Source organism: Oreochromis aureus, linkage group 22, assembly GCF_013358895.1.
Source record: "Oreochromis aureus strain Israel breed Guangdong linkage group 22, ZZ_aureus, whole genome shotgun sequence".
NCBI classification, from domain to species: Eukaryota; Metazoa; Chordata; class Actinopteri; order Cichliformes; family Cichlidae; genus Oreochromis; species Oreochromis aureus.
Genome location: NC_052962.1, coordinates 20,179,727 through 20,194,653, shown reverse-complemented (window position 1 = coordinate 20,194,653; position 14,927 = coordinate 20,179,727). Strand labels below are relative to the sequence as shown.

The 14,927-nt window shown below is 40.4% G+C and overlaps 1 protein-coding gene across 2 annotated transcripts in view; it reads right to left on the bottom strand.

Annotated features, from left to right (window-relative positions):
* atxn1a (ataxin 1a) overlaps positions 1–14,927 on the bottom strand; it is a 97,334-nt gene that overhangs the window by 14,693 nt on the left and 67,714 nt on the right. Inside the window, exon 1 of one of the 2 annotated variants that reach the window (XM_031742347.2) lies at positions 6,241–6,450. The exons of the other annotated variant lie outside the window; for it this stretch is intronic. The gene's annotated coding sequence lies outside the window, so the exon portion shown is untranslated. Of the gene's footprint in view, positions 1–6,240; positions 6,451–14,927 lie in introns of those variants that run through there. 2 annotated transcript variants of the gene reach the window in all.

The window sequence follows — 14,927 nt, the reverse complement described above, 5'->3', positions numbered from 1 at the left end:
AGCAGATTCCTGTAATTTAAGACGTGTTGTAATGCTACTACAACACAGCTGCAGAAACAGGCGTAGGAGTAAACACACATGCATATTCACATTCGCACGGAGCACACAGCGGCCTTTGTTTCATGGTACGGAGCGCACACTCACTTATTCAAGTATATACTTTATCTGTTTAATCGAGCCGGCATGATTCAGATGTGTGCTGAGAGGGAATGTTGATCGCTGAGCTTTTAGCCCTGAGATGCACTCTCTGCATCTCCCTCTTTTTCTCCTCTCTGTCACTCCACCTCCACTTGACTCTCTTGCCTCAGCCTGTCCACCTCTCCTACTACATAACCATTCTCAATTATCATTCTTCCATTTAATGGTTTTATGTTCCCTAGTTTCTACATTAGTATTCACTTGTAGTCTCTTGGAATCCTTTTGCAATAAATCTTTGACATGTCTCTTCAGCAAACCTAACCTCAGTCACGCTACTGTTTAGTCACAAAATACAATCATGATATACAAAAGACAATAATGCACATCAATCCAATAGCTGACCTCACCTCAGCCTTAAAGAGTTTGTATATACCGTGCAATACTATTTTTATTTATCTTATTTTACTGTTCAAGTGTAATAGTCAGTTGCCCTGTAATCTTAACCTCATTCTGTTTTTATTGTGATGTTTTTGGTGGTTTTTCTTCCCTTCTGTGCTCATAACTTCATTCAGCAATGCATCTGTGATGTACTGACTGACTGACAATAAAGGAATCCGAATCTACTACGTAAAAACAACTCAACAAGCTCTTGCTTAACTTAAGACTTTAAGGTAAAGGGAACGTTATACGCCTGAGTGTTCCAAGATGAGAGACATTTCGTATCAGCTGTCACCTCAAACACGGACAATGTCGGTACATGCAGCTCAGATCTGTTCATGCTGCTGTCTATGAGAGCTTTTATCGTGACAGCATCAATTTCTCACAACTGATTCAGACACATCAAAACGGTTGTACTCTGAGAGAAATCTTATATGTGCAACATAAAATAATAGTTAACCTTAGACAAAAATCAGGTAAACAAGTCATGACAACAATAGCATAACAGCTACTGAACAACTTCTGCTGGAAAAGTGTACTATCATGTCACATTAAAGGTAATGTGGGAAATGATAAAGCATTTAAATATACAAATATAACTAGAAATCACAGCTGTGCTGCAGGAACAGAGACACCAATGCTAACTTCATATTCCTCCCGGTTGCTTCCATTTTATCCTGCAGTGTTACTAAGAGCATGACAGAGCCAGAAAGAAGTGTTCATAGTGGAAAAGAGAAAGAAAAAGAGCTAAAAGTAGAAGAAAAGAGTAATTCCCACTGTAAATCCCCTTCTAGCATCCACGGTGGGAAACTTTGGTATCTTAAAGAAAGAAAAAAGAAAACAGCATGGCTACAACAACAATTAATGAGGGAAGAGACCAAGGAAGGTCGAGAAAGGGATAAACAGAGGCAGGGAGGTGAGAAAGACTGGAGAGCAGAGGGTATGAGAGTGAGGAAAGGCTTAAGATGCATGGGAGACATGGAGAGGGATAGAGAGAGCAGGCTCAGCTGACCTACATTGCACAAAGAGAGGACTGCTTCACTGAAAGTGACACTCAAACACACATTCGCTGAAAAGCTAAGTCACCTGAATCTTGCTGAGCTTGCAGTGTGTACGTGCAGGACTGTGCGCTGTGGTGTGGGTGTGTGTAGATATCAGATGACCTGTAACCCAAGCTGCCTGTCCTCCATGTGCTTGAGCCTTTTTTTTTCTCTACACACACACTCACAAACACGCTTCTCCACCTTACCAAAACCTGTGTGCAGGTCAGCAAATACTGGAATTTTTCACTCACTGCAGGTTCATATATGCCACCTTTCTCTCGCAGTTGTTACTTCAGAGGACACAATACTCATGAACATTAATCTCCTGGAGACTTACCCTAACCTTAGAAGGCAATCTATAATTTATAAACACTTTATGTTTTACTCTCACAGTAATGGAGTGCATTGTGGTTATGGCGCCACAACAGAAGTCATAAGGCCACCCACAAGTATGACTGTTTAATACAACAATTACAAAATATTTACTTAAACACTGGACTGGACTGTCATAGTGTATCTCTAACAAATCGATATCCCTCCAAACTATCGCTGAAAAACTAACATATTAAATACAAAAAAAGTCTCTTTTTAGCATTAAAGTTGAGTTGTAGTCTTTAACTTAGTAGCATGTATAGTACACTAAAAAAAGCTGCCGATTTTGATCTACACATACTACATTGCTTAACTGTGGGTGGATGCCTGAGATAGCAAATCTGACATATGCTCTATGACTTCCATTTTCCCCCTTTTTGTTGCTTACTTGGATTTTTCCACCACACATGTATGTCAAAGACCCCAAAATGAAGGGCTTTAAGAACTCTGAAAGGTTCTAGTTCCTGCAATGCAGACATCGACAGGGATGACTTATTTTTAAGAGTTATATTAGCTATGAAAAAGTTCCATGGCCAGAATCCACCTAAAAAAAAAGAAAGAAAAATCTGCAGCTACAAAAAGAACAAGGAGTCCTGTGACAGACTGTATGGTCCCCACAGAGCTCTGATCTCAGCATTACAGAGTCAGTCCTGGATTACACAAAGAGATGGGAAAACAATGAAACAACTCAAATTCATAGAAGAACTTCTGGAGAGTTCTCTCGGTTGTTTTGGAGGACCTAACCCTACAATGACAAATTATATGCAAAACTATGTACAAACTGGTGAGGAAGTTCTTTAAAAATCTACAAATAGATGAATGATATTTTTAAAAGCTGCTCACTCAAATCTTTGCATACATCTGTCAAACAGGCCTCTTTAATATACTAAATGTGTTGAATGCTGATGTTACCTTTCCAATACATCCATTATTACATTTTCTAGTTTTAGTTGTCACTTTCCATCTGTAACTGCTTTCAAGTTGGCAAAATTCCCATGTTTGTTGAGTTCTAAAACCACTGGATCCCTTATCAAACATTTACATTCTCTGTTTGGTGAGTTATATCAAACATCTGCAGAATGCAGTTCGCTAATGACCGAAATATATGATCTTGTTAAATAACAGTGACTTGTAGTGACTACAGAATAAACAAAATCCAATTAAACTCCCATCAAAGCATAGAAAAACCCATTATACTTTGCATCTCTACCCAGGAGCACTGTAATAAGCATATTGGCTTATTAAGTCAACATACAGCAGACACATTGTGGACATCTAGACACAGAAATTCAGTCGAGGCTCCACGATCAGTGTTTGCTATAGTGCATCTGTTTGCATTACCATTTTTGAAAACATTCCAATTTATCATTAAATTTTAGAATATGATTTATGAGATATAAAAAATGAAACTTTGTGTCGATCTGGAAACAAGTCAATATGCAAAGGAATAAAAATAAATAGAATAAATGAATCAGTAGTGTATAAACTGAGCATTGCTAAACACTCAAAACTAAACTACAAATGATCTTCCAAAGAAGTTGAGATGCTGTTTAAATTATGAATTTGATGCCAGAAGCAAGTATGAAAAAGGTTAGTAAAGGAGTAAAAAGCCAAAACAAAGTATAATATTAAAAAGCACCTAGAGCTATTTCGCTTGAATGGCAACAGGTCAATAACACAAAACATCCAACAAACCTGACATTCAGAGGTAAAGATGGGGGAGGTGCTTACCCACTCTGGAAAGGTGTCGAATATTTCAGCAATTTAAAAAAATGTCTCTTAATTTGACAATCATCCCTGAGAAATCTTTGCATGCAAGGGATGAGGCCAAAAGCACAAGATTCTGTAGTGGTATTTCCTGTCAGTCATGAACCAGTCCTAGTCAACACATTTCATCGTCGTATCCACAAATGCCAGCTCAAGCTCTACCATAAAAAGAAAAAGATATTTATATAAACAAGATCCAGAAATGCGGCTGCACTTTCTGAGCAGCTGCGGTTTAGATGGTACAGCGGGTTGGCCACTAATCATACACTCCTGCATAAGCCCAAGTGTCTTGGATAAGACACCGAGTCCCAAGACGCTGAAAATGGCAGGCCAGCATGGCATCTCTGCTGCTACAGAGTGAGTGAAATAAAATGTATAGAAAGATTAAAAAGTGACAAGATTTGCAGGATAAGGAGCCTAATGCAGTCTGTGAGACAGATTCATTTAAACAGAAAATGCACCTTTTATTAGGCGGTTAGAAAGTCCATGCAAAAATCCAACCGATGACCAAGAACTTGCAGACAGCACACAAGATAGGTAATAGAGACTGTGACAAAGGACAACGGGAAGACATGATTATTTATACACACAGAGACACACTAAGGGGTAATCAGGGAAACAGGAAATGCATGGGTAAGCAAGACACAGCAGAAAACAATCAAGACAACAAGACAAGCAATGTCAAACTAGACAAAACACAGAAGACATCCAGCTATCAACATAATGTAAAACAGGACAAAAGAGACTCCCGTGGAAAGACGTACGGGAGAAAGCTGGGACAACAACCTTAATATACAACTTTACAACTTTAATATCTTTTGGAAACTATAAGGAACATGTCCACTGAACTACAGAGAAGAGGGGCGATCTGACTTATCAGCACACAGTTCAAATAGGGAAGCATGACAGGGGCCATCACTAATCACTAATGCTGAGAAATATTTGAGATTTCAAAGCAACAAAGACTGCCATCCAGATGAAATCTTTTTCAGGAAGATAATGCCAAACTACATTTTGCACATATACCAACATACTGGCTCTATAGTAAGAGTGCTGGTCCTTAACAACTCCCTTTGGTTCACCCTTATGAAAGGAAATAGACAAAAGAGTAAAGTGCTGAGCAGCTGAAATCCTATAAAGAATGGGTAAATATTACAGCAACTGGTTGCTAAACAGTTACAGTATTGCTAAAAAAAAAAGGGTGATGCAACACAGTGGTGAACGTGGCATTTTCCTAACTTTTTCAAAATGTTCTTCAGACATCAAATGTTAAATGAGCAAATGTTTTTCTAATAAACACATTTCTCATTTCAAGATATTTTTATGAAATAAAGGTTTAAATGAATGCAAATCATCTCACTTGGGTTTTATTTACATTTTACATGCTATTGCAACTTTTCTATGCAAATGCTGCTGCACATAATGTATGTGTCTTTCAGTCTTTCAGTGTGTGTGTGGGTGCATGATTGCCCAGTCATAATCATAATCATGATCAAAGGGATAAGTCCAACGTGATGTGTTATCTCACAGCTAAATATAGTTCAACTAGAAAGTACAGTGTTGCTACAGGCTTATACTTCACTGTCTGTCTCTCCTTCTCTTATTTCTTCATCTAAGCTTCTCTGCAGCTTTTTGTCGACGTAGTTTTGCATTCATGTGTGTGAGTGTGTTTGCAAGCACGGCGCTGCATATGTGCGTGCATGTGCGTGTGCACATTAGAGGAACCCTTGCCAGACTGGGAACTTTGACAAGGCTGCCACTTTATTCACTGTCATCCTCCGCTCGTAATTGCACACAAACAACAACAAACAACACACATATAGGAGTACGGACAGATAGTGAGAGAGTAATGGAGGATCTGCCAATGACAGATGGGCACAGAGTTAGAGAAGCTCAAGGGGGACCGAGAAAGAGAGTAGCAAGGCGGAGAGAAAGTGAGAAAGAGGGAGAGTGGTTAAGAGTTACACAAACAAAGGGAGACAGAGATGGAGAGAAATAAATGACTGTGAGAAAAAGAGAGAGTCTCGTTCAGAAAACAAACACTTAGGCAGTGTTGCATGACTTGCACTTTCTCACCCCTCGGCAGCCCTAAGCTTGGTTGGATGGTTGGGTGGATGGAGGCTGGGGTAGGGAGGAGGAAGAGGGGGCAGACACACAGACAGGCAGGCAGGGAGAGCCAATGGAAGGAGAAGAATGAGAAAAATGTGAGAAGAGAAGAGAAGAGAAGAGAAGAGAAGAGAAGAGAAGAGAAGAGAAGAGAAGAGAAGAGAAGAGAAGAGAAGAGCTTCAGGAGATCGGACGAATGCAAGAAACAAGCAACGACGCTTGTAGGATAAACTAGGGCAGTACGCATTTACAAAAGGCATACTGTGAGACAACACCACAAGCATTTGAGACACACACACACACACACAGGCTGACTCTGCTGCTCCCATACACACTTCATTCAGAGCGAGCGCAAAACTGTGTGAAGTGTACTTACCAGGGTAGCAGGAGTAGCCCACTTCTGCAGCATGCTTTCTCTCCCCCTCTCATTCCTTTGCTCCCTTAACTGCTCCCTTCTCCTGCTCTGCTGTGTCCCTTGTAAAGCACCCCGAGTCTCTCTCTCTCTCCCTCTCTCACTCTCTCTCTCTCTCAGGCGGTAAATCCCAAGCAGTGTACTTGTGCTACAAACTGCTACCTGCCTTTCTCACCCCCCTCCCCCCAAACAGACACCACAGACACACACACACACACACACACACACACAGAGCCAGCAACCCTCTACTAAATCTTGACAGTGGGGCAGGAAGCTCCCTCACTACCACTGAAATACAGCACTCAGGTGATCTCACACACACACACACACTCACACAAACGTACACACAAAACTGGTAGCACACACTAGCACACGCCCACAGGGAGGGAGTCCCGCATGCAGAGCTCCAACGTGTATTATGCAAGGGGCTGAATGCGAGCCAGAGCTCTCACACTGTCTGCCCCACACACACACACACACACACACACACACACACACGCACGCACGCACGCACGCATGCACGCAAGCACACACAGGGCCCCTCCCACAGTTCGCTCGTCCAACTTCATCAGGTATTCATTCAAAAAACACACACATGCCAGCTGGCTGCACGCCCAGAGACCGCTTACAAGCAGAGAAAGAGAACGAAAGGGAGGAAGAGGGATAGAGAGGCTGGGTGGGAGGGTGTTACAGTGAGAAGGGCAGAGAGGGGGACTGTGGGAGAGATAAAGGCGGAGGGAGGGAGAAAGTGAGTAGTAGAGATTAGAGAGAGGGAGGCAGACAGAAACGGAGTGAGCGCATGAAAGAGTGACACATGGAAAACTCGTCGAGACACACAGATAGACTTGCATATAAGGCTGATCTGATCTGATCACGGTGACGCGAGACATATTTGATATATGCTGGAGAGGAACCGAGGAAAGGTGTCTTGTTTATAAAGGTGTAATGGTTTGTGAATTAAATCAAGGAGGCACAAGGAAAATCAGAACCTCTGTTTGTCCCCCTTTTCAAATATAGTTGGTTTCATGCTCGGATTTGACAAGCCTGCATTTCTCAGTTTTGACCACTAGATGGTACGACTGATTACAATTGTAGAGGAGTCTATTTCCGTTAGTTAGCTGACCTAGTTAAAAGACCATTTGGAAGTAAATATAGATGAAATGTGCTCTTCAATGCTAAGAGATGTAGCACCCACAGAAGAGAAATGAGCACTCTCTTATAGGATGTTAACACACACAAACACAAACACACACATGCGCACACATGCAATGACTAACTAACTTACGGAAAAATGATTCCCGAAAGATTTAGTTGGTCTAAACATGCACTAAAAAGACATCCTGTTTGTTTTAGTTGGCCTTCCTGTCAGCTTGATATCATTCCAGGGTTCCAATGTTCAACACTGGGTATTCATAGTTTCTGGCAGCGGGAGACATTTCAATATTTGCAATGAGTGTGGTAACATATAAAACACAGAGTAAAATGCTCAATGTTAAGAGTTTTAAATAGCAGGAATGTCACAGTTATTTGTAGTCTTTTTATTTTGTTTTTCATAGGGCATTCTTACTGATAAGTCATCATCTAGTACGGTTGGGCTTTCACTCATGTTGACAGCACAGTTCGTGATTTGCTATGGCACTGAAAGTTGCAAAATTTCCTTCCTGTTTCAAAAATATTCCACCCATTTCTAAAGAAATTGAATATTGTGCATTTCTTTAGAAATGTTAAGATCGGGGAATTTGAAGGCAGTTTTGGAAATGTAACCAACACCGCTGCATTTTATCATGAAGGAATCATGCACTGCATAGGCGCTATAAAATCTTAATATTAAGTTGTTAACGAAGAGCATTTTAACATCAAAATGAAGCTCAAAAGAATTAACTGAAAATACTTGATTGAGGAGGAAAAGCAAAGCAAAAAACTGCACAACTGGACTATTTTGTCCATTAAACATCCTGCCCCAACCCAAGAAATGCAATATGATTAGTAAGCCTGTAGCCTTCTAACATAGAAACATTTCTCAGCAAGCTTGAATCATAATTCACTGTATGAAGGGTTCACTAGAAGAACAAGTCATTAGTTTTTCCATTTAAATCAAATACAATACAAACTATGATAAAGTCTCAGTACATTAAAGTGCATTTTTTACTCGTAACACTTTAATATGACAATATTAAAGAAGAGTATTTTAACCTCAACATGTAGCTTTAAAGAACGGGCTGAAAAGATGCATAAATAAGGAAAGAAGCAAAGCAAAAGACAGACTAGAAAACCAGACTAGACCGTGCTCTTGTTAAGTCAGCTGACCTCAGCAGCAAAGCAACACTGGTCTGTTTCCTTGGCAGCTAATTGGAGCCTCTCTGCATTTAATCATAATTCATTTGTGTGGGTTTGTTTACAAGTGAAAGCAGGATAAAACAAAGAGAGCGAGAGAAAGTGGGAGTAGAGAACGAGCAGAAAGAAATGAGAAATTTTAACTTCTTGCTTGGCGATCTGAAGTCTAGCCCTGCACACCTCCCTACAGTGATCAGGTGGCCCGTCTCGTCTGAAGCCTTGGTGAAACTTTTCGCTAACAGCTGAATCTAAAGATAAATTATATCTGTTGTTTCAAATGTTGCCTGAAGCCCAACCAAGGCAATTGATTCAGTTGGGTGTGACTGAAAATTAGAAACCAATACGCTTCCAAAACATCACTTATACTCAATCTTGGCACAACTTCCTCAAAACCCATTTCTCATTGTCCTTTAGCATAAAAGTGTCCTGTTGAATCCCTACAAATGTACATAATTGCTTCATGGCAAATGTGCTGTATGTGTATAACACGACATCATAATCATCGTACATCTCCAGCTTTAGAAAAACACACATTTTTTCTTTGATTTACAATAATTTGACATAACCTTTTCACTTTATACAAGAAGAAGCACTTTAATGCAACTCTAACTGACAAGCCACACTCCTTAGTGAGTTTGATTAGAAATGACCAGAATGAAGGTTGAATCAAAACACACGCATTGAGCTTTTCAACAAGACTCACTCATAACATGACACCTCAGTCAATGATCTCCTCTCAACAAGAATCAATGAATTGTTAAGTGCTCTGAAAAATTCACTGCAAAACCTGCCTTATTCTGTCTCAGCCTTCTGCCTTTCTGCAGAGCACAGTCTCAGTCACAGCCAGTCACTAAGGAAACTGATGAAAAGCTTCTATATATACACACACACCCATATACATATCACACACTGCTCTGCTCTCTCTCCCTGTCACACACACACACACACTGAATCTCTGTGCCGCTCTCTCTCAGTCGCCCACGCAAACTTCACACACGCTGTGGTTATGACAACAGCAACCCCCGCCATCCTACACTCTCTTTACCCATCTATCCCCCCCCCCCCGTCTCTGTCGGCAAAAGTCTCAGCTCCCTTGTTTATCCATGTCTTTCCATCTGTCTCTGAGTCTATGTGTGACTATGTGTGTGTGTATGTGTGCGGAAGCTGGTGAGAGAGCAGGTGTAGAGCCATCTAATGGTCACACACTCATACACACAAACTGTGTCTGCCAGACAGACTTTATGAACTAATGTTCTGTCAGTAATCTATTATTCATAACCTTTTGTAATCATTTCATAATTATGTTAATAGTGCCCTCTGAACTTTGGGGCATTTACACGGTCTGCAAATATCTTTCATTTTTACCCCCCATACCCATTCATCTCTGTCTCGCTCACAAACCCTCTGCCAGACTGTGTTAACTTGCTGGCAGTGTAGTGCGCTACTTCGGCCCAAGCCACATCCCATTCACAAACCTACTAATCCACACACACTATTAGATCCCTGCTAGTCACACACACAAAGAAGTATGCATGTGTGTGTTTGCAGGATTAGGGAGGGACTGGAATGGATGGGCAAATCACTGCTAAGCTCCTCTATTGCTGCATAATCCTACTGAGTACACACACACACACACACACACACACACACACACACACACACACACACACACACACACACACACACACACACACACATATGAGCACATACACAAAAGCATGCATGGAAATAGAGACACACAAATGTGTAAATATGCAAACATGCATTCAGATGTGCACGCACAAAACGAACAAGTGCTCTCTCATTCAATGTCGCACACGTACAAAGAATGTATTTGCGCACGCCCACTCACGCAAACAATAGTAGTCATCGTTGACATTCAGACACAAATATGCAGGCAAAAGTCCAACACACTTATTCAATAACAAATCCAGACATAAACACCCAGATATCATTTCAAAGACAATATATAATCCTGTTCGGAGTATGTGTGTTGCAGTACAAAAGGGAGTAAGAGAGAAATGTGGGATGGGAGGTAGCTGGAGACAGAAAACATGAGTTGGGTTTTTTTCATCTTCTGTTAAAAAAAAAAAGAGACCCCAATGAAGAGAGAAAAATGGAGATAAAAAGTAAAAGACAGAAAAGAGGCGTAAATGTAATCCAAACACCATTATGCAATCTATTCATTCATTCTGCCCACACAACTAGAACCCTTTTGTCCATTCAACCACCTTCCCCAACCCTTCAAGAAATGCAATACATACAATTAGTAATCCTGTTTTAAATTCTAAATATGACTCAATTAGTGTTTAAGAGCATCGAAATATTTCTCCACAAGCTTGAATCATAATTTATTGTGTAATGTAAAAGGGTTCACAAGAAGAACCAGTTCTCCAGTGACTGTAGTTAATAAATAAAGAAGAAAAAAAAAACAACCAATAAGGTCACTGTAGATCACATACGCTGACCCCATGTGGTCCTATGGAGTTAGTGCAAGCATACAGCCCATTTTTATCTTAAGTCGGCCAAAGGAGTTAAAAAAGAAACACTTTACCCCTTACTTTACTTTACTTTGAGGTTTATATATTTAATCCCTGAGATGTCTGAATAAAAATATTGAATGAAGATATCTATATATATATATATACATATATATATATATATATATATGTATATACACACACATATACATACATAAATATGTAGTATTAGTAGTTTTGGTAGTAAAACTAATGAAAATACAGTTAAAAATTTAAGCCATCTAGTGGGCCAGATTGGACCAGTTCTAGCTCATGGGTCAGATGTTTGGCACCCCTGCACTAAGCTAATGAAGCAACAGAAATTGTAAAAAAAACTTTTTCATATTCACATATTGAAGAAATAGTTTACTGAATCTGTGTGTTTGGGTTTTTTTGTTTGTCTTTTAAAGGGTTTTAAAGTTTACTCATGGTTGCTTCATTACTTTCCTTCACTACTTTTTTGTTTTAGGCAGTTTAAAATATTTGTCTTGCTGACTCATCTGACAAATCTTACTATAATACACATAATCAGTTTGTTTGCCCGTGAACTCCTGCTTCACAATCAGGAGTTGTACAACCAAAACATGCACCCAGGTTGAGTACCCAATGGACATGCAGACTGCTAAAAATGTACCTTCCTGACTTATGTGATATAGATAAGAACCTTCAGGTTCTTATCTATATCACATAAGGCTAAAAGGCTTTTTAGCATTTATTCATCCAAAGCCCCTTATAAAGCATAGAATAATTTTAATTTAATCACAAAAACATCAAATTTATTATCACAAAACATTAAATGAGCATGGTACTATGATGACAGCATGTTGCCTAGAAACCACCTAACAACACATCATGCACTAAGTACCATAGGCCTGTGCTACTTCTAATATACTACAAACCACTGGCATCAAACTCCAGATGCTTCCAATTCAGTGACATAAAAGAACAAAAAAATTGCCAATATAAAGATTTTCAGTCATAACCACTATAGTTAAAGCTGATGGAGTAATTTGTCAATATGACACTGTTCTGGGGCATTCCCTCCCTTCTGTCTGGACACATTCAAATCATTAGGTGGGGAGAGCAGCAGCAATTCAGAATAAATGTGAAATCAGTGGCAGGCATGTTTTAGTCAGACACATCAGGAAAGCTTTGTAGAGCTGAAGTGGAGGTTGGGTTGAGAAGTAGCTTGCAGGTGAACAGCACCTATAAAGAATTTTAGTAGCTCGCCCTAAATAAGATTTTCCAGTTGGATGGGAAGAAAGCTATGCTCTATAATTCTTTTATTATCTCCTACAATGTAACATATGTAGAGTGTGACTGACAGAGTTTTTCTTATTAAACCGATTTCCTTCCTTCCATCCCATTTCTCACACAAAAAGTCAATTTGTGATGTCCATGTTTATCTGGTGATTTGTTCATGTAAGTGGGACATGGTGAGAAATGCGAAAAAGAAAAGAAAAAAAAAATCAGAGCTTTCAAAATCTGATGTCAGGCTGAGGACTATGCTGACAGGTGCATGTGATGCGCGAGTCTGAGGTGCTGCAGAGATCACAGCACTAAACAGAATGGCTGAGCAGACAAATATTAATACATAATGTGGCTGGATTTGTTTGTCAGTGCACATACACTTTATTTTTTTCCCTCCTTGACAGAACGAAAAAAGGATTCACTCAGATTTTAGGATGGCCGCTGCATGTGTCGACATCTAGGACAGAGAACCATACTGCTGTGTTCGCTGAAGGTGAACTGCCCGCTGTAATGGACACAGACAGGCAGACTGGCACTAATTGGCATGAATGGGCATGGCAGCAGGCATTTTGTGGATGAAGGAGAGGTGAGCGGCTGCTCAGCATGTGTCCTTGTCTGTGAATAATGTGTTCCACCTTTTCAAAGGCACACGGACAAAAATGTCAGAGCGGCAGCACCACTGGTTGAGCACACATTCATCAAAGTCCTCTGCTCTACACAAACACACATCCAACACTCCTGAGACTCAACAGGACACACGTGCAGCGCACACCGGAGCCAGTACAGTACTCAGCAATCATCCAAACAAACAAATTCCACAGGCAGACTCTCACAAACACAAAGGCTACACGCTCCACAGGTGTCTGCACGCTGCCCAGCAGCATCCCTGCTTGTGAGGCTAAAAACTGTGTGATGAAAAGAAGAATAGAGTTTAACGTAGCATACAAATCCATACATCCTTCCATTCACGTTACCCTGTACAGTATGGAAAATAGCTGTGCTCTGTCCTCTCGGTCTCCCAGAAGGGAATAAGGTTTCCTGTGCTGGTAACAAAGGGATAATATTTCATTTTCCAAATCTGTGATCAACTGAAAATACTGCAACAGAAAATAATGCTGTGTTTTAAATGTTATATGTGCATAGACAAATAAAGATGGAAACCTTCTCACTAAGACAGAAAGCATGCAGTCAGCGGGTAACTATATTTCTACATTTTCCTAAGAAAAGACCTCACAGGACTGATTGATTTCATCAATGGACACACATAACAAAGAAGTGGAAGTCTTTACATGTGTAAACTCTAAAGGCTGCTTCAACTTCTGCCTATTTGTTGATAAGGAACTACGCATTTCAAGATTTCTTAAATGCGACTGTGTGTTTACGCAACACTTTCCACCACCATCTTCAAAACACCACTACACTGAAGTTGTTCTGACGGGCTCTAGTGACCTTAAGCACTTTGCCAACGTATTTTATGTGGTTTTTCTGGCCTTCAATTTGTTCCCCAGCTATATATGCAACGTCTTGGCTGATAATACGAGCCAAAGAATTACTTTGACTCTCTAGCTTACACTAGAAATACCATAACTGAAGTTTATGTTAGTGCTTCAATCTCATTTTTCCAACTTCGCCTGACCTGACAAAGCAATTTATATTTAGAGACTTGTGGTAAAGAAAAAAGCTTCAAGTATGCACAAACAGTGAGTTGGATTTGGTTCACTCCAACATTCCCTCTGCTTTAGACTTTGAAGCTAGAATGACAAAAAGGAAACAGACAGACTGACCACACAGGCTTGTCACTGCTTGCTTCACTTTCCCGACTAATCTGTCACTTTCTTTTAACATCATTATTCTCGGTTTGTTTTCATTCACACACACAAACACACACACACTGAAAGACCAGCAAATTGTGTGCAGTTAGCAAAACAAGCTCATTCTGTGCAATATGCTTCCGTATGCATGCAGCTGTCTCGTGTTTTAGAAAGACACACACCCTTGTTTTACTATCTTTATTGGGACTCCCCTAACCCCAGTCTCACACGCACGCTCAAACACTCACAAATTGCCTTCAGGATGGTCGTACGAGTCCTCCTGAGACACAACACCCTCTGACCATGACCCCATTTCAACGCCAAACCCAATCTCTGCCTGGAACACCACAGGGTTTGACTGCAGTTATGTAAGCCTTTGCAGTGGTAGAGAAACAGAGGGAGGGACAGAGAGAAGAGGGTAAAAAAAAAAAAAAAAAAAAAAAAAAAAAAAAAGAGGGCAGGAGAGATGGACACCGGGACCAGGAGAGGGAGAGCAGGATTAAAGTACAAGTAAATGATGGAGAAGCAGAAAGAAGATAAGAGAGACGGTGAACGAGACAGTGATGTCACCTTGTACTTGCGCTGCAGTGAGACGGACAAAGAGAGCGAGTAACAGAGGGAGAGAAAAAGGGATGTTGAGAGATCTATTAGCTGATAGAAGCCATGCAGACAGCCTCCCACTCCTTAGGCAATTGATTCGAAGGATATTGTGCTGAATGCTGTCTGCGTGTGTGCG